The sequence below is a fragment of the Protopterus annectens genome, chromosome 8.part0 (assembly GCF_019279795.1).
Source record: "Protopterus annectens isolate FY-2018-M chromosome 8.part0, PAN1.0, whole genome shotgun sequence".
NCBI lineage: Eukaryota > Metazoa > Chordata > Ceratodontiformes > Protopteridae > Protopterus > Protopterus annectens.
The window spans coordinates 100,675,444-100,696,411 of record NC_056741.1 but is presented as its reverse complement, the minus strand read 5'-3'; positions in this window follow the sequence as shown (position 1 = coordinate 100,696,411).

Genomic DNA, 20,968 nt, shown 5'->3' with positions numbered 1-20,968 from the left:
AGTTCCAGCAATGTAGTATACTATCTATTATATTGTCTTGTCTTGGATAAAAATCAGAGGATAAAAATCACAGACTTAATAATCTGGTTGAGCAGCTAGTCCAGTCTTCACTAGAGAGTGCTTGTTTCAACATTTGGTGATATAGGGGTAACTCTCACAAGTCTGAGTGTTTTGGAGAATAGAGGATAGGGGTGTCTGCATACATGAGAAAGTTGCAACAGTGCCTCATAATGGCCAAGTGCGCCAGGTTAATGGGCAAAAGAACAGAAAACTGCACTTCAATCATGCCAGGAGGTATGGTCATGACTACTAAGTACTGGGACTAATTCTGTGAGGAACGATTACTGCTGACGGCTCCCAGGTGTGCTACACTTATTGATACAATAACCTGCTGAAGTACAAAGCTATTATGCTATTTGTAGTGCAAGACAGAAAGAACTAACAAGATCTATGGGAAAACCTGAAGGCAGACTTTCTACCACCTATAATACTTTACCTCATCTGTGCAGTTATAAGCACCTTTAGCCAGTTGTTAGTTCAGTAAGCTCTCTAGTGTGTGCTGTAAGTGTGTACCACTGTAGTACACATAACTAGATAGGCAGGAGGTCCAATACTGGCAAGTATGTGTGTGTGTGTGTGTGTGTGTGTGTGTGTGTGTGTGTGTGTGTGTGTGTGTGTGTGTGTGTGTGTGAGAGAGAGAGTGTGTGCATGTGTGTGTGTGAGAATCAAATACTGTGTGTGTCCTACCATTTTGAGTTGTGTACCACCCTTTACACTTCCCCTCACCCTAATATATTTATTTATTTATTTAAGTTTGATGATCGGAGAAGTCCACTGGGCCAAGAAGAGCCCATTTTCAGTGGAGGCCCAGGGAAGAAAGCTCCACAATAATCGCAAGTTACATTTCAAATGTTACAAAAGGACATAGTTCATATAGCTAATTAAACATTTACAGATAAGCTTCACGATAGTTGCACTTGGCTTGTTGCAATGTTACAAAAATGAAAAGATATAATTCAATGCAGAAATTTCAAAATTTACATAAAGTGAATATTTTTGTTATAAACTCAATTGTAGGTTTAACATTTCAAAATATATAGCTACTAGCTATAAGTAGGTTAGGAAAATATTATGCACGGAGAGGGTAATAGTATATTTGAGATCAGAGAGTATAGTGCAATAGATATTAGAGAGAAAATTAGTTTTTGGTAGGGGGATTATTTTGGGTGGGATGAAGTAATATTAGAGATAATTGGATGAGTCAGTGCAAGATGGAATGAACAGAGGTTTAAGTTGGAGCATGGCAAGGGAATTCCCATTTGGAAAAAAGATGAGAGAGTAGCTGAGATTTGATATTTGTATGGTTAGGTAGGTTGTATAGGTGTGTGGGGAGAGAGTTCCACTGTTTAGCTAAGGAGTGGGGCAGCAGTAGTTGGCCAGGAGGTCGTGCAGGTTTGTAGACCTGAAGGAGATTTTGTTTTTTGGATCTGAGTGAGTGTTTGGGAATGTATGGTTTTAAGGAAGTAGTGAGAGCTGGGCAGTTGGCAGGTTTAATGAGCTTGTGGGCAATAGTGAGTTGTAGGTAACTGAGGTAGTTGGGTAGTTCAAGTCAGTTAAGGGTGAGGAGGAAGTGGCAATGGTGGGATGAGTTTTTTGAATTTGTTGCAAATTTGGAGATCTTGGGGTAGAAGGATTCAAGTTTGGACTGAAGGTCAAGATGGAGATTGGTAAAAAGATGGGTGCCATACATAAGGGAGGGGAGTAGGAAGGAGGATGCAAGAGTGTGCTGGGTAGAGGGACTTAGGAAGTGGTTGTGCCTGTAGAGGACACCTTACTTTTGGTGGGTTTTCTTGATTGCGGAGCAGATGTGGGTGTCACATTTTAGTTCTTCATCAATAATGATGCCAAGAAGCTTGGTGATGGGAACGGTTTCAAGGAGGGTCTTGTTTTGGCACTGTATGGTGAATGTGGATTTGTCAATGGAGTTTTTGGTAGAGAAAAAAACATTAGTTTGGTTTTATTTGCATTTAGTGCTAGATGGTTAGACTGCATCCAGATTTCTGTTTTGGAGAAGTTTAGTTGGGTTTTTGCTAGGAGCTCGGAGGGGGAGAAGGCTGAGCAGATGATTGTCGAGTCATCTGCATATTGGATGATAGATGAGTCTGGGATGGATTGGTGAAAGTTGTTAATGAATAGGTTGAAGAGAAGAAGGCTAAGAACAGAACCTTGTGGGATACCTATGAGTGTAGGAAGGAAGGAGGAGGTTGACATTTTCCATTGGACAGCTTGTTGGCAGTTGGACAAGTAGCTGGAAAACCAGGCAATGGTGGTGGGAGAGAGGTTTAGGGTGGAGAGTTGGGATATAAGTAGGGTATGTGAGATGGTGTCAAAGGCCTTTGAAAGATGTAGGAATAGTGTGGATAAGAACTTGCCTGAGCCACAATCGAGGTTTATGGTTTCAAGAAAGGAAAGAAGGGCAGTCATGGTGCTGTGGCAAGGACAGAAGCCATGCTGGGCAGGGAATAAGAGATTGTTTACTGTTAGATGTGCCATGAGTTGTGCTTGTATTGTTTTCTATAGTATTTTAGAAAGAGGAGAAAGGATGGCAATAGGCCTGAAGTTGGTGGTATCAGTATTTTTGCCACCTTTGTAGAGGGGGTGATGTAAGCATGGTGCCAGATAGAAGGGAAGTATGATTCCTGTATGGATCTATTTATAAGAATAGAGATGAGACAGGCAATGCTGTGTGCAGATTGTTTGAGGAAGATGAGTGGAAGGTTGTCATGTTGATGTCATTCACCTTACAAGTACCTTTGGACTAGATGAACTTGTCTAAGCTTCCTGGCACATCTGATAACTGTGTAACACTATAATAGAAATAACTGGATTGGCAAAAGTTCTAATCTCAATACTCGCAAGTGCTTGTGTGTATGAGAATAAAATACTTTGTGTGTTATACCATTGTGAGTTGTGTACCACCCTTTACACTTCCCCTCATCCTAATTTACTAGTCTTGTTGATGTCATTCACCTTACAAGTACCTTTGGACCAGGTGAACTTGTATAAGCTATGTGGTGCATCTGACAAATGTGTAACACTACAGTAGAAATAACTAGATATGCAGGAGTTCTAATCTCATTAGTGGCAAGTGTGTATATGCGTGAGAATCAAATACTGTATATGTCATACCATCTTGAGATGTGTACCACCCTTTACACTTCCCCTCACCCTAATTTACTACTCATGTTGATGCCATTACCCTTACAATAACCTTTGGAGTAGGTGAACTCATATAAGCTCTGTGGCGCATCTGATAACTGTGTAACACTATTGTAGAAATAACTAAATAGGTAGGAGTTTTAATCTCAATACTGGGGTGTGTGCGTCTCTCTCTTTGGGTTGAAGATCATATTCTGTTTGGCTGACCATTTTGATTGGTGTATCATCCACACCTGTTTACCACCTCCTGATGGCATTACTTTGTATAGCGTTGTAATGGTATCTGCCTCACATGCAGCATGTTAAACCATTGTGCAGGCCATACCATTCCACTGTACAGATGTCTATGGAATATCCAGATGTTTAGGTTCATAGGTGTGTACTAGGCTAATGGACCTGTAGCCTTTACAAGCTTATCCCATAGGAGTATGCTGGCATCATGCCATCCAACATTAATTCCCAATGCCTCTGTTGAGTAGAGCCACTGGAGTGATCCTTGGGGTGAGTTTTCTGTGTCCCATCCATTCAGAAAGATTTCTCTTGAAGAGGGCCAGTGAGGTACTCTGTTTGACATGTATGTGAAGTCTATTTAATAGCATGGGCAGTCTCTGGGTTATAAACCTGTCCCTCCAGCATGTTCTGTTGATTGTGGTAATGAGGTTGAGATGTGCAGTGTGTGGTGCAGAGGAATTGAGATTTCTTTAGATGTAGCATTTCTAACAGAGCTGGGTCAGACATGGCTTTGTAAGTCGAGCAGAGATTGCCTCTAAGTAGGTGATATGAGACAGAGAATAGTTGGAGTTGTTTGAGGCTGTCTATATAAGCCAACTGTTTAAGACCTAGAATCATCATTATGAGGTACTTTTGCAGCCTACCCAGTTGTTGCAGGTGTCTAGTGAGGTACATGCCAAATGGAGCATTGTACTCAATGATTGGCTTAATGAGGGAAGAGTAAAGACAGACAATGAGCTCTTTCATCCTGGATGCAAAACCCTTAGTAATGAGATGTCCCACATAGAGACTTTCTGACTACAGTGGCAATGTTGTGGTCAAAAGAGAGGTTGCTGTCAACCTGTGTTCTCAGATCTCTTATAATGCCTTCTGTATTCAGTGGACTACCATCAATGTGGTAATTTATGGGAACGGAGTTTTTCCCAAAGGGGATGATGACACATTTTTTTGGCATTGAGCTTAAGGCCATGGTTCTACCAGTCGTTGGTCTCAGTGAGGCCTTTCTGCAGGATGTCAACATCAGTTTGGGAGTTAATAATAGCTCCCAACTTGAATTTGTGTGTGAACATTGTCAACCAGAGTCTCTTTGTGTTGGCCTGGACTTCAGAGAAGTAGGTACCAAACAGGAGAGGACCCAGGACTGAACCCTGTGGGACTCCACTTGTGACTGGTTGGCAGTCTCACTGTGGGTTCTATCTGTGAGCCAGTTTGCAACCCACCTAGTGGTGCAACCCACCGTATGAACCACCTTGCGGTCATCCACAGCTCTGGTGACTGACTCAAAGAAATTGACCAGGTTGAACAGCCATGATCTACCCTTCACAAAACCAAACTGTGTGGGATTCCAGAGTTTGAAGATTCCCTATATCCTTGTTTATTAGTTCCATGATGATGCATTCCATAGCTTTGCATATCACACTTGTCAGGCTACTGTGCAATAGTTTCCAGGGTCTGTAGTCACTTCTCCTTTCTGGAGAGGGATGACTGTAGCAGTGCACCATTCAGTAGGGACAAAGCTTGAGGTGAGGTTGTAATTGAACAAGGCACACAGGTGAGGTGCCAATTTACTCTGTAGCTCATGTAGAACACAGCCAGGGATAATGTCAGGTCCCATACAAGCTGTATTTTTGGCCTTGGACAGTGCTGTTTTAACCTGTGCAGCAGTAATACTGGCTGCCTGGCAAGCTATTGATATTGTGATTGGTCCTTTTTGGGGGGGTACTGAATCTGTCGGCCAGTATATTGGCAATACCTGTTGGCTTGGCATAAGAGGTACCATTGTGCAGTAGCTCAAAGACAATCTGGGTATTGCCGTGGAGATTCATTACATAACTATAGAAGGCCTTGTGGTTGTCTTTACTATGTGCTGCAATACTGTTTTTATAATTAGCTGTAGAGGATTTGGTGAGGGATCTCAACCTTTTGTTGAGGCTGATAAGGGAGTTTTTCCAGTCTTGGGCCTCCGCCTTATTCTGCATCAGTTTCTTTTTTCTGTTGTAGAGTTTGTTTATGGCAGTCGACCACCAGATTGGCTTCCTTTTTTGGAGTAGAGTGTCTTGGTTCTACTGGGTATGGTGAGATCCATGCATGTGTGGATGTGTTTGTACAGTACATTGGTGTATGATTCGGCGGTCATGCAACTATTCACTTTTTGCATGGGTGCCATGAAGTTAGCAACCTCTGTTTTAGGAGCCCATGGTTAGCTTTGGGGAAGTTTGTCATGGTGGTTACCTTTGTAGGGGGGTGAGTGGGATGGGAATTTCCAAGATTATTAGTTTGTGGTTGGATCTAACCAGGGAGGAGTTGACTATTGGTGTAGAGCAACGGTCACCCATATTAGTAATGACCAGGTCAGGGATGTTGCTACCTCTAGTTGGGGTATGAATGCGCTGGTCCAGGGCATTGGAATTCATGAATTCCAGGAAACAGTGGGAAAGTGTATTTCACAGTTAATGGAGGGGTAGCTGAAGTTTTCTAGTATAAGAGTGCTAGGTTGGACCCTGATATTCCCCAGGGGGCTTAGAAACATGAGGTGTAGGTCTTGGGACATGGTTGGGCACCTATAGAAGACTACAACCTGAATTGCTGTCTTGCTCAATGTTAGCTACACCTGAAGTAACTCTAATGCATTATGTTGGGCTACCAATCTGGAGGTGTGTGCATAGGTTCATAGGTTGGTACTAGGTTATTGGCCTTAGAGCCTATACAAGCCTAGCCATAACAACTCCCTGGCTATTTCTTCCCACAGTATTTTCCTCCCTGGACCCCTGTCTAGCAGGGCAACTGACATGATCCCCTGGATGAATTTCCTATTTCCCATCCGATCATCAAGATTCCTTTTGAAGTGGGCCAATGAGGTACTCTGCTTGACATGTATGGGAAGTCTATTCCAGAGTCTGGGGAGTCTCTGGGTCAGGAACCTATCCCTCATTGTGATGACAAGGTTTAGATCCCTGCAGCATGTGTCTCTGAGGGATTGGAATTTGTTTAAGTGCGGCATGTCTAACAGCTCTGGGTTTGACATGGCCTTATATGTTAAGCAGAGATCGCCTCTGAGTAGACGATATGCAACAGAGTATAGGTGGATTTTTTAAGGTGGTCAGCATAGGGCATCTGCATCCTTTATGAATATGGAAACACCACTGCCTTTGGAGCTTTAGTCCAAGTTCTTGGGCCGAAAGGTGTTAAATGAGTTTTATCCTGGCAGTGCAAGGTTGCTGAACCAGGTCTCTGTTACAGCACAAATGTCATTGTTCTCCATTTTAAGGGGTGCTTCGGGCGAGTGCATTTCGAGATTTATACTTCTAGCATTGAGCACCATGACCCTCAGATTGCATTTGTTTGTAGCTGTCATGGTGGTAATTTGGTCTTTGGAACACAGCCTATAAAGGCACTATAGGGTTGGCAAGAGCCTTGGTCAGTATCCGGAAGCCCAGGGTTGACAGATGCAGGCAATCTCTGGCAAAGCATCGAGGTCTGTCAATCTTGTTATCCCAGGCAGACAAACACTGTACCCCCTTGGAATGACACCAGAAACTTAGCCAGTTGTTGAACTCAATCAGTTACTGCTTGTACTGTGGTATCATTCTGGGTGATGGTAGGATGCTACTCAGGGCTAGGGTCATACCCGCCTGGGCTACATAATCCGAGAGCTACTCCATGTCACTTTTCTTGTAGTCCAGGGAGGTATGTCTCAGGTCATTCACACCCACATGTACAATGACAGAGTCATATTTGTACCTGTTGTTGAGAGACCTGAGTGAGTGTGTTATGTGGTGGATCCTGGCACCTGACAGGCAGCTGACTTACTTTTTCCTTATTCAACCTATTGAGTGGGACATCAGTGTGCCTCACTATTGAACCACCCATGACTAGTGTTTTGGGCATGCTGTTTTGCTGTAGGGGCTTTGGTTGAGTGGCACACTGTTTAGGATTGTTATGTTTCTTGTGATTGGTGTTGTGTTGTGATGATTGAGTGTATTTCTGCTTTCAAGACCTCAGCTGTTTGGGTAGATTTGTAATGAGAGCCTCCGTGAAGGTGGGTGTGTGGTTTGTGTTTTTATGTAAAGGCAGTGCTGGTGTGTGTTGTGGATGGCTATGTTTTCCATGTAGTGTGGTGCAAGTGTTGACCTTCTCCTCTTGACCAACTATTTCAGTCTTGGCTGGAGAGTGTGTGGCTTCCAATTTGGATATATAAGTGTATCTCTCACAAGTCTTAGTGTTGGGAGGTAAGAGGAGAGGGTTGTCAGTGTACATGAGGCCGTTGCTACATTGCCTTAGGATAGCCAAGTTTGCCAGGTTAATAGGAGGAACCACAAGGAACTGACCTTTAGACATACCTGGAGGGGGTGGGCATTAATAATGAGTACTGGAGCTGTTTCCTTGTAGAACATTTTTAGTGCTGGCAGCACTTTTGTGTGTTACAATAATTGCTGCAAGAAGACTGGTAAAGTGGTAGACTAATAAGCTAGTAAAGGTGCAGGAGATGTGATAACTAGCAGATCTAAGGGAACAATTGAAGAGCAAATCTTTTTGTCACTGCTCAGAGCTTACAAACAGTCCTGGATACATCAAAGCTGTATCTGGACTACACTAGTTACAGGAAAGGCAGGAAACAAGCTTAGACCTTTTTTTATTTTGGCATACTATATGTGGTTTGTGTCCCTTAACAATGCCCATGTATGTGATATTGTTGCCAAATTGTCCACAGTGAGGGTAGTGACACACATGTCAGCATCTTATATCATACCTGCCTGAAATATCATGCTGATTCAACGTCTGCTACACTATCACTTGTCGAGGCTTGTAGGAGCATTACATGACTCCACATCCTATGTCTAGTGGGTTATCTCATCATCCATGGAGACATTCAGTAAATTATGTTGTAAGAGGTAATGTGTTATGTCCCATGCACATAATCTATGTGGAGCATGTCATGTGCATGTAGTAGTACAGTGCATAATGGTGGAAATTTAGGTTTACTAACCTGTGTATTGCCAACTGTGTTTATGTTACTGTGTGCACATCCTGTGTGTCAGTCCTTATTGTGTGTATATGCAAAGGATATACCATTGTATGTCCCTGTTCCACCCGGCAGGCTCTGGAATACATACAACAGACCTGTCATACACAGTATCATGCATGCCCTCATCAACTGCTTCAGGGTTGAGTGTATGGTAAAGAAATGGCAGGGGCAACAGGTGCTGACAGGTGAATCTGTTGCAATTAATGTAATGACTTTGCTTGTGAGGGACCTGCTGACAGTACTGCAGTAACCTGTTCTGTATGTATGAGCCTGTGGAAGTACACAACACTGAGCTGACATGTTTAACAGTTACCTGTCTGTGACAAGAGGTATGTATGCAAGGTCGCACTGTCAGACAGCAGTGTCCCTCACACACTGTTGCATGCATACACACCTGATACATGTATATATAAAGTTATGTCTTGCCTATGCCATGGTAGATGTATTCCCAGTCAGCCATACTCCCTCTTGGGAATATCTGCAAGGCCACAGCCTGCAGACACACAGACACCTGGAACACTAGCAGAATACAACATGTCAGACTACATTCAGTCAGTGGTACTAACAACAATAATGCCTCCTGGCTAATGCGATACATACACCTGTATGTGAACCCATAACAGATGCAAGCAGACAGCACCTTACACAGTATTACATAGCTACATTGTACTGTATTCATCCTGTGCATCAGACCCATATTAGCATGTCCCTACATCGATGGTATGGATGACAGGGATGTGGCACAGGTATCATCATATGCACAGGGTGTGGTATGGGTTTGCCAGAGGCCTAGGCTGGGCCATATGGTTGGCATGTGTGTGTGCTTGGAGGAGTATCCAATAGATGGGCTGTGCAGAGGTGCTGTATGTGTCTGGACGTGACCTGCCTGTGATACAGATGTGTGTGTGTATGTATGCACACAGTCATGCCATGTGGCTGGCCTACACAGGGGTATGTTGGACAACTGTGTACCATACATGGCAGGATGTCCAGGTCACCATCTGGGCATGGACACAGGGACTGGTCCTGACAGGGATATCACTGGCACCACCAGGCCCAAGGCTAGATGGCCATGGTCTGCCCCAGTGTGATGTGGACAGCAACCCCCCTTCAGTAGTGCTAGTGTCACCGTCACTAAGGGAGTGTGAAGGTGCATGGCCCCATAGATTCTCAGCTGTTGTTGGTCATGACCGACACCCATGTGGCCAATACCCATCTCCCACCACATGCTCTAGCACAGACATGACACAGTCAAAGATTGACAAGGTCTCACCCCACTGTCTATTGATGACCTCATTATTTTGATGTGTGGCCTCAACAAGGTCATGTGTGTCACCATGTAAATCGGGAGAGTTGCATCCACTACTCTGAGTATTTGTGTGCTATGGCATTCACTATGTGCCTGTGCATCCATGACAGCCTGGAACATGTGTCTGGTAATTCCTTTTGTGGCACTTGCAACAATGGCCCAACAAGCAGCATTCCTCCTGCATGCACCCTGGTCCAGCCACCTGTGTAGGACCTCACCTGCACTCTAGATATGGCCAGTGTCCACACTCACACCAGCCAAGTCACCACACTAGCTTGTTCAATGCAACCACCTGCCAACTCTCCATCATCTGTGACCACTGGTGACGAGGTATGTGTGGCCATTGTCACTGTGTGTGGGGATGGTGTGGACAAGAGTGGGATGCCAACCAATGGCACAGATTCAGCCGCTGACAACCCCTCCTGTACCTCACTATTCCTACCATCATTGTCAGAGTCTGCAGGGATAATGACATCAGTTTCAAAAAGGGGGTGGGGCTCAAAACCCATTGCCACCTGTGAGGGAAAGACAACATATGTATGTACATTAATACCTGCACACACACACACACACACACACACACACACACACACACACACACACACACACACACACACGCACACACACACACACACACACACACACACACACACACACACACACACACACACGCATATACAGTTGAGGTGGCACAAATCTGTTAAATAGACCACAAATTACCCAAATATTGAAATGCATGACACACAGCCCTCAACATCATGCATTGCAGTCAGTTTTACTATGTGTAACTAACAATAGAGAGCTCTAGGATACATGATCAGTGTTAGAATATGATGGCCATTCTCCAGCACAGACTACCCCCATGTACACATCATTGCTGTTCACCTTTATAGGACAGTGGCAAGTACTACAGAACATACCTCACAACTGTATATATCCTCAAAGGATATGTAGAACTCTGGCTCATATGTTTGCTATATTTCTCATAGCCCCTGTGTTTCTCTGATACATAAATGGGATAATATGAAGGGTAACATCACTGATTAATGACATACATGTGAGTGTCAGACCTCCAAACCAGCAGTGAATGTATGGTCACACAATTCTTCTTAAACCATCAACCTTCCAAGCTTACAGTGGATATAAGTGTGCACGATCCCACTGACATGACATGTTCTTGTAATATACAAGATGAGACCGTAATAATGCATCCAAATATGTTACCCACCTTTCATGTGACATATAACCTGTGCAATCCAATTGACAAACATGTGTTACATGTAAAATATGACTGCAATATGTATAATATGGCGATTGTATAAGTGTGCACACCCTTAAAATGATACATTGTTGAAGCACCTTGTAAGTGGCTTACAGCATTCACTCTTCTTGTGAAGGTGTCTATCAGCATGGCACATCCTGACTTGGCATTATTCGGCACTATTCGGCCACTCTTCCATGTAAAGGTCACCCAACTCTGTCAGATTGCAAGGGCAGCTCATGTGTACAGCCCTCGTCTGGTCACACTGGGGCTTTTCTATCTGTTGTAGGTCCAGGATCTGGCGGAACCAATCCATAACCATGCATGTGTTCAGGTGAAGCCATTCTTAGGTAGCTTTGGATGTATGCTTCAGTTCTTTGTCATGTTGAAGGCTGACACACCTCCCCATCCTCGGTGTTCTGGCAGATGCCTACAGGCCCTGTTCTGACTCTGGAACAGCATCCCCACAGCAGGCCACTGCCAACAGTGTGATTCACCATGGGGATGTTGGTCTTCAGGTTATGAGAGGTGTTGCTTGTCACCGCACATACTTTTTGGTATTTTAGCAGTAATGTCAGTCCATAGTCTCATTCCACCATAACACATTTACACACGTGCCTTTGAGAGCTGTGATGTGCTGTATTGCATGTTGTATCCACCCCTGGATGTTTTTTTTGTGTGGGGAAATGCTTCCATCTTCTGCCCCTACCCCATAGGTCAAATGTATGCAGAATATGAGAGAGTGTTCTCACAGGTAGTACACAACACCAATACTAGCAAGAGATTCCTGCAACTCCCTCAGTGTTGCTGTATGTCCCCTGGCAACCTCCGCAACCAGGTCTTGACATGTATTGTCATAATTTCTGGAGGAACGTCAGGTTCTTTTTAACAGCACTGTTGTCCCATATTCAATTCACCTTTTGACAACTGTCTCCACTGTGTTCCATGATGTATGCAATGCTGTGATGATGTTGTTCTACCTTACTCTTGACTGATACCTTTCAAATATGAGATCCCTTTGTTGCTTTGTAAGCTGTCTGCAAGCCATGGTTGTTGCTGTTAAAGGCAACTGAGTGCATGTCATGATTATCCCACTTGGACAGCAGACTGTCATTTGGTGTTACTCAGAGTGCCTTTACATGATGGCAGGTGTGTACCCAAGCAGACTGTATGCTGTCAGTACATCACAAGCTGCTGCAATAACATATTAGTTGAAGGGTGTGCACACATATGCATCCAGCTTATTGTGAGGTTTATATACTCCATATTTGGAGGCCAACAGATTGGTTAGTTTTACAGATGAATTGTTCATGTCATAGGTCACATTAAAGTTTAGGAAAGGTGTGGATTGACATATTGTGTTCTCAAGTTGTATATATATCACAAACACCTAGCATCTTAACAGGAGTGAGTACTCTGTTTATATCCACTATACAACAGTAATGTTTTACACGTCCCTAACTTAGGTCATTTGTCCAGCCATTTTGTTGGTCTCTGTCCAGGTGTCTTGCACTGACAGGGCGTGAGGTATGCTATAGGGATGGAGCATTTTCATCAGATAGGCCCCTGTGGTGACCACTGTGATGCAATGCAGTTAACCCCAACACAAGTAAACATGCACATAAAGCAATATGGCAATGAGTGACAGTTGCGTGCATGGTACACTGCATGGCCTTCACATGTCTGGGATATTGGCAAGCCACAACAGAACAATTGTACACTCACCAGCTGCAGGCTGCTGTCCCACATGCATACCAGAGGGACTTAGGTAGTTGGGAGCGGGAAGTATTGTCAGTAGACCCACATGTGGCATTGGTACAGGATGGAAGCAGCATGTCTGCACATTTACAGTACAACCCCCGATACTACAACATTTGCTGTCCTTCACCATAGATGGGCATGTCTGTGCATTAGAAAGCCCCATCTACACCTACAATCTGACCTGACACATGCACATAGATACACTACTATTACAAGTATGTCTGCAACACTAGTCTAGTAATCTACACTGGGGCCATATCTGCACACTCCTCATCCACTGTCTCGGTGCCACCCACCTCCAGTATGTGGGGGGGTCTGTACTCTGACTGTGTTCCCCAAGGTACCAGAGGAGTTTCCCAGTGGGTATCAGTGGGGCTGCAAGGCAAGGCCCACACCTGTGGCTGTGCGGTCCATGGCCACTGCAGCAGCACTTTGCCAGGCCTGTCATATGAGGTCACTTTCACAATGCTGGACCTGCTCATATGTACATGCATGCAGGCCAACATGGTTTACCCTGTGGACAAGGTTGTCACACAAGCCAGACCTCTCGTGCAGATGTTATTGTCTCCAGCCAAACATTATGGCATGGTTCTGTAGTATGGCTTCTATGACTATATTTGTCTCAGCTACTGATAAAGTTGATTTTTGCTGATGTGACATTTCACCTGGAAGACATAAAAAGGGAGACTCATCACAACACCTCATACATTTATCAACAGTACGTACAGAACCTACATTGAATAGTAGTAGCCACCACTCACACCCACACCACACCCTGTACTGTATCAGCATTATATCTGCTTGAATTGCACTGCTGGTCCTGAAGTGTCATATTCCCCCCCAATTTCCTACTCCTGTACTCCTCATTCATGTCTGTGTCGAGGGATAACATTAGCCATCTCCATGTGGATGGTGCCAAGGCATGGTGTCACTACATTATGTAATGGATCTGGGAGCACATGCCTGAGTTCATGTAGGATGCAGACAGGGATGTTATCAGGTGCCATGGATACTAATGTTTGTTGCCTTTCAGTAGGAAATATGTATCTTCTCACTGGTGATTAGGGGAGGGATGTGGGTGCTTTGCATATACAGCTATAGTGCTGTAGAGCCAGGAGGTAATGTTTGCCCTAAACCTATATGTACTAGGTTTCCTATAGCTATGTTGTATGTGTCTGTGTGTATGTGGTCTGATTAGCCACCATTACAGCGTAAGTTGGTTTGTTGCCTCAGAGATTCCAGACATATGTGAGGATGGCCTTGTGATTGGCCTTGGAGGATGTGTCCAATATGTACTCATAATTACCCTTACAGTACACAACCTGTGACCTGATACGCTTGATCAGACAAAGGCTGACTTGATGCCAAGTTGGTGCATGCTCCTGATTTGCCCTGTATGGCCAGTATAGAGACCAAGTCTGTGGTATGTGTATTGCTGCTGTCCACCACAGACATTCAGCCTACCTTTGGGGGGGGGGGGTTGATATCCTGTCAGGTATTGCTGAGGCCATAAAGCTATGCAGGTGCCCAATTAGTATTGTGTTGTGGGCCTAGACATAGCTGCTAGTTCCAACATATGGGATGCCCTTCATATAGGCCTTGCCCATTTCCCTTGCCTATGTGGGGGGCAATATGGAGGTGTGGAGGCTACAGCTTCACAGACAGTAGGTGGAAATACCTCACAGGACAGGACATTTTGAGAAAGCCCAACAATGTGGGGGACAAGGCTCCAGAAATTGGCACAGATTGTATGTCATTACTGCTGTTATACACATGGGGGGGGGGGTTGCTGCACTCACAGGGTTTGTATGGACATGCATTTACTGGGTGACTTGACATCTGACAGTGATATGCCTCTCACATACCTTTCAACTGGCATGTTGTCCACTGACTGGCCAGATGTTTGTCTATTATGCTTGGTCTGTTCCTCAAACAACATCTGTTTTTGTGGGGTTGGTGGGATAATGTGACGATTGTAGTCAGTAAGTGTTGTAAACCATTGGTGTTCCAGACATCATATCCTTCAGGGATGTGATGTTACAACAATATATGTAACAGCAGCTACTGTTTCAGTTTGTAACATCAGTATGTGTGATATGTCCTTCTTTCCAGCCCCCTGTCCCACAAGTATGCCATGCATTGTCCACATGTCCTGCATTACGAAGTGCAGAGGTATGGTATATCAGTGATTACCAACTGAACTCCAGTTATCATGCCAATGACCTGGCAGACTCCTGGCTATGGTATGCAGAGGTGGCCAAGGTTGTGGGACCACACCCTGGTAATTTTGTAAAATCTGGACATATGACATTATATCTGTCTGGCCATTGTGAACAGACTGCCAAGGTTGTGTAGCAGTCTTGTGTGTATATGTGTTTTAGGCTGGGTAGGGAGAGTAGCAGCTGTGAGTGCCATACTTCCTTTACCTATCTGACTCTGCATGCTGCTAAAGATGCTGGTGGTCTATCATGTCCATATGCTTGTAGGGGCTGACTGTGAAATGTCTTGTAACACTCCCGGATTCCCAGTACACTGTGAATTGGGGTGGTATATGTAGGGGTAATGTGTGAGTGGCAAATGGTATGTGGTTGCTCTCACAGTATTATACTGTCGTGTTCAGTTTGCTTACTGGTATGTCACTGTGACTGTGGTGCACTTGTTTGGGGTATGCACTTTCACACTAGTGTCTGTTTTCTGCTAGTGTTGCAGCCCTATAATGCCTGTTATATTTGCTAATGCATGTATACAGCCCCACAGGACACTTTATAATCCCGAAATTCTGAAATATCGAATTTCAAAAATCCGAGATTATAAAGCCAAAAGCTCAAAATTCCAAAACATCAGAAGTGCGAATTTCAAAATCCTGAAGTCTGGAGATGTTGAATTAGCACTTGTGTTGTTGTGCTGTGTGAATGGATAGCTGAAGATACTTGTAAGTATTTATGTTTAAGGGTTTTGGTTAGGGGCTTTAGTATGTGCCATTGTGTTTTTTTACTGTAATGTGTGTGCGCGAGGGGACTGTAGCTTGTATGGTGGTGTTTTTGTGTGTTTGTCTGTGTAGTGCAACCTTGGAGTTAGTATTTTTAAGTAGGGGGGTGTGGGGAATGCAGCCCCCCACAATGGCAGGTGCAGGGGGGTTTGCCCCACTGCTTGTATGTAGTGTAGGTTTGTGTGTTTGTTTGTGGGGGGAAGGTGTATGTATGTGTATGTGTGTGGTGTATGGTTAGTGTAGGAGTCACGATTTTGAAATTTGAGCTTCTGGGGTTTCGGGATTTTAAGATTTCAGCTTTATGATCTTGAGATGCTGAAATTTGATATTTCAGGATTTCTGGATTATAAAGTGAGCCTCTATAAATATATATATATATATATATATATATATATATATATATATATATATATATATATATATGTGTTATTTTTCTTCTTTTATATTTTTATATATGTATATCTATATTATGACTGTTTGTTTTCATATATATGTTTCATCAGACATATATATATATATATATATATATATATATATATATATATATATATATATATATATGTGTGTGTGTGTGTGTGTGTGTGTGTGTGTGTGTATGTTTATAGGGCTCTATATTATATTAGCGAAAATCCTTTTAAGCGAATGCGAAAACACCATGTATTGCATGAACTGCGATTATGCTGAACGTACTAAACCGCGAAATTCAAAAAGTCGAAGTGTCATGGTTGGCCCATCTGCAGTACAGCTCTGTAAGGTAAGTGTGCGATAGTTATGGACCTTAGGGTTAGGGTGCGGGTTAAGCTAAGTGCATAGATAGGTAATGTATGTAAGGTTTACTGTAGGGTTAGAATTAGGGTTTTGTTAAATGTATGTGTGTGGATTATTTGTTTTGTTTTGGTATATCGCTGTAGAGTAAGTGTGTGATAGTTACTGACCTTAAGGTCAGGGTGCGGGTTAAGGTAAGTGCATAGATAGTAATGTATGTAAGGTTTAGTGTAGGGTTAGAAGTAGGGTTTTGGTGCTTTACTTTAAGGTTAGAAGTAGGGTTTTGGTTAGTATATGTATATGTATGTGGTTTATTTATTTTGTTTGGGTAGGCAGTATGTAGTGGGAGGTGGAGTTAGCTGACTTTGAGGATTCGACTTTTTGTATTTGGCGGTTTAGTATGTTCGGCATATTTGCGGTTTGCACAATACGGGTTGGTGTTTTCGCATTCGCTTAAAGAGATTTTCGCTATTATAATATAGACCCTGTTTATAGGCAACACATTAAAGGTTCCACAAAGCTTTCTCCCTAATGTTGTATGCCTCTATTGGATAATATGTTTGAAAAAGCAACATTAACTTTTACAGCTCAGCTGGTGTGGTGGTACATTCCTCTGTCTGTAGTGTTCAGGGTCATGTGCTCAACATTTTTTCTTTTTTATTAATATTATATGACCTGATTGCAGAATATGTTCGTTAAAGCACAACTAACTCTTGTAGTTTAGATGGTGTAGGGTTATGGTGCTGTGATTGTAAGGGGCCAACATTCTGGGTTTGAGACTTGGCAGGGCTGACTATTTTGTTGCTGGGCTGATCAAGGTCTCATGGATACAGACTGATTAGGGTACTTTTATGTATATTATCCTTATAATGTTATATTTAAGCAATAACCCACGACTGGGTGTGGGTAATGCTGGATTTACCCACAGTTGGTGCTTTTTGGTCATGAAGGTAAAGCCTGAGTGACCAAGGAATGCCAACCATGGGTAAATCCAGCATTGCCCACACCCAGCCATGGGTTATTGCTATTATACAATGACATTATTTAAGAAAAACAATACTTACCTTTCTTATACAATGTCATTGTATCACACCTCCGTGCTGCCCTTCAGTGGTTTTCCAGTATCCTGGGGCATTTCTGATGTACTGCACATGCATAAGGGATGTGTTCCCACACTTATGCAGTACATCAGTGCTATGCAGAGGTACCAGCAGAGATAGGGAGATCTCCATTGCTTTTTTTAACATATCTAGGTATGTTGTATGAGTTGAAGAACTCGTATAACAGTGAAATATATTAAAAAAGCAACAGTGATCTTCCTTTCTCTGTTGAAAGGAGGATCTCCATTCCTTTTTTTTTTTTTATGATATCTTTCTATGTTATATGCATTCTTCAACTTGTAACACATAGCGAGATATGTTAAAAAAAAGCAACGTGCATCTTCAATTCTCCATTGCTGTCTCTGCAGACAAGAAGAAAGAAAAAACAGGAGATATACAAATGGAAAATGTCCAGGCAGCCAGAACTTTTCCCATTAGTATACGTTCAGATTTCCAGTGGGCACTCTGTTTGGGCTGACCAATTAGCATACTAATTTTTGTATGTTAATGGCCAGTCATTGTATAATATAAAATAAATATTTACATACACATTACAATTTTATATTTACCTTCCGTGACATCCTCCTATGTTCTTTCATTACATTATATTCTTGTGTGACTATACTGTATGGGCAAGAGTGTTTATATGGGGATTTCACATCTTTTCTACACTGACATCTCCCTTTTTGAACTGCTACACTACCCTGGTTGACAAAAAAATAGTTTCTGCATAATTTAAGTTTACTAAAATAATTTTAACACTACTTTCACATGAGGAAATAAGTTGTTTGTTGTGGGACTTGAACCATGAATGCCTAGATGTAAAGCTGCACCTCTAACCCTACAATCTGTTGGCTTGGAAAGTTCACCTATTGATTTTCATTTAGCTCCTATGGAATGTTTAAGCTGTGCTGTACAAACCCACTTAGCTACACTTAAACATTCCTTAGGACATTAAAACAAGGTTATATTATTATTACTTTTTTATGTAATATGGGTGTGTATTGTAGTGTTCTGACAACTACTTGGGACTGTATTTGTGACATAATGGCAATGATTGGCTTTCAGGATTTTGTGCATGTTTCATAGGTTCATAGATTCATACTAGGCTATCTGCCCTAGGGCATTTATAAGCCTAGCCAGAGTGTGTGTGGCTTTCACCACCCCTTAGGATGAGAATACTATACCCATTAGTTTGCTGTGCCTCTGTCCAGCAGTGATACAGAGATGATTCCCGGGTAAACCTCGATCTCCCATCCACTTGTCAAGATTTCTCTTGAATAGAGTCAGTGAGGGCTCTGCCTCACATGGACTGGGATTCTGTTCCATAGTGTAGGGAGTCTCTGGGTGATGAATCTGTCCCTCCAGCATGTCCTATTTATATCCGTGTTGAGGTTTAAGTCTCTTGCTCTCGTGGCTCTGGTGGATTTGGATTTTTTGAGGTGGAGCATGTCCATTAATTCCGGGTTGGACATGGCCTTGTATGTCAGGAACAGATCACCTCTGAGCAGACGGTATGCGACTGAATAGAGCTGGAGTTTCTTCAGTCGGGCAGCGTATGACATATGTTTGAGCCCCTTTATCCTTTTGGTGAGGAACTTTTGGGGTCTTTCCAACTGCTGCAGGTGTCGGGTAAGCTACATTCCGAATGGGGCGTTGTACTCAATCATTGGTCTGATAAGTGAAGAGTACAGGGGTACAATGACCTCTCCTGATCTGGATGTGAATCCCTTCATGATCAGGTGGGCAATGTAGAAGGTCTTCCTAACCACTTTGGCAATGGAGTGTCAAAAGAGAGGTTACTGTCAACTTGGGTCCCCAGGTCCCTGATAACTTCTTCCATGTTTAATGGATTACCACCTATGTGGTAATTAGGGGTTACCTTGTTTTTCCCAAAGGGTATGACTATACATTTTTTGGCATTTAGCTTAAGGCCATGGCTCTGGCACCACTTATCCATTTCTATGAGACCTCTCTGGAGGATGTCTGTGTCTGATGGAGTGTCAATTATGGTGCCCAGTTTGCAGCCATCTGCAGATTTTGTCAGCCACAATCCCCCTATGTTTGCCTGCACTTCAGAAAAATAAATGTCGAACAAGAGGGGGCCCAGGACTGAGCCCTGTGGGACACAACTCGTGACCGGCTTAGAGTCTGATATGGCACCAGCAACTCTAACCCTGTGGGTTCTGTCCTTGAGCCAGTTTGCAACCCATCTTGTGACATGGATTTACATCTAAGCTGGTGAGCTTTTCTATGATGCCCGAGTGGGGTATTGTGTCGAACGCTTTTGCTAGGTCAAGGTAGGCTGTGTGAACTGCCTTACCCTCATCAATGGCCTTAGTGACTGTTTTGAAAAAGTCAACCAAGTTCAAGAGGCAGGATCTGCCCTTGACAAAGCCAAATTGGGTAGGATCCAGTGTCTGTAGGTCCCCAATGTCTTTATTTATGAGTTCCATTATGATCCTCTCCATAGCTTTGCAGACAAGGCTCATCAAGCTTATGGGGCGGTAATTTCCAGGGTCCATAGAAGCACCACCTTTGTGGAGTGGGACCACAGTTGCCGTACGCCATTCTTTGAATGTATCCTGTAGTAAGGCTAAGATTAAACAGCAGCCTTATGTATGGGTTTAGTTCCTCATTGAGTTCGTGTAGCACACAGCCGGGGACACCGTCCGGTCCCATTGATGCTGTTTTTTTGCTTTAGAGAGAGCAGCTCTCACCTGGGCATCTGAGATGTTTGGGAGGCTAGACACTGGTGGGATAGATATTTCTCCTTTTGGGGGGGAGGGAGGGGAGAAATTTGCACTGAACCTGTCTGCCAGTATGTTGGCAATGTCTGTGGGTTCAGTGATTTTTGTATAATTTTGGACTAATTCTGAGCATATCTGGGAGTTTCCACCCAGGTTTCTAACATAGCTAAAGAAGGCCTTATGATTGTCTTTTGTGTCTTTAGCGATTTTTCTCTCAAAGTTGGCCTTGGACTGCCAGAAAATATAGAAGGTAATGACATTACATCTTTTTTAAATACTTGGCTTCCCAAAACTTTAGATCTGTCAGAGGCATTTTCTTTTGGTATTGAAAGAGCCACTACATGTAACTAACAATATAGAGCTCTGGGATACATGATCAGTGTTAGAATGTGATGGCCATTCTCCAGCACAGACTACACCCATGTACACATCATTGCTGTTCACCTGTATAGGACAATGGCAAGTACTACAGAACATACCTCACAACTGTACATATCCTCACAGGATGTGTAGAACTCTGGCTCATATGTTTCATCTATTTCTCATAGCCCCTGTGT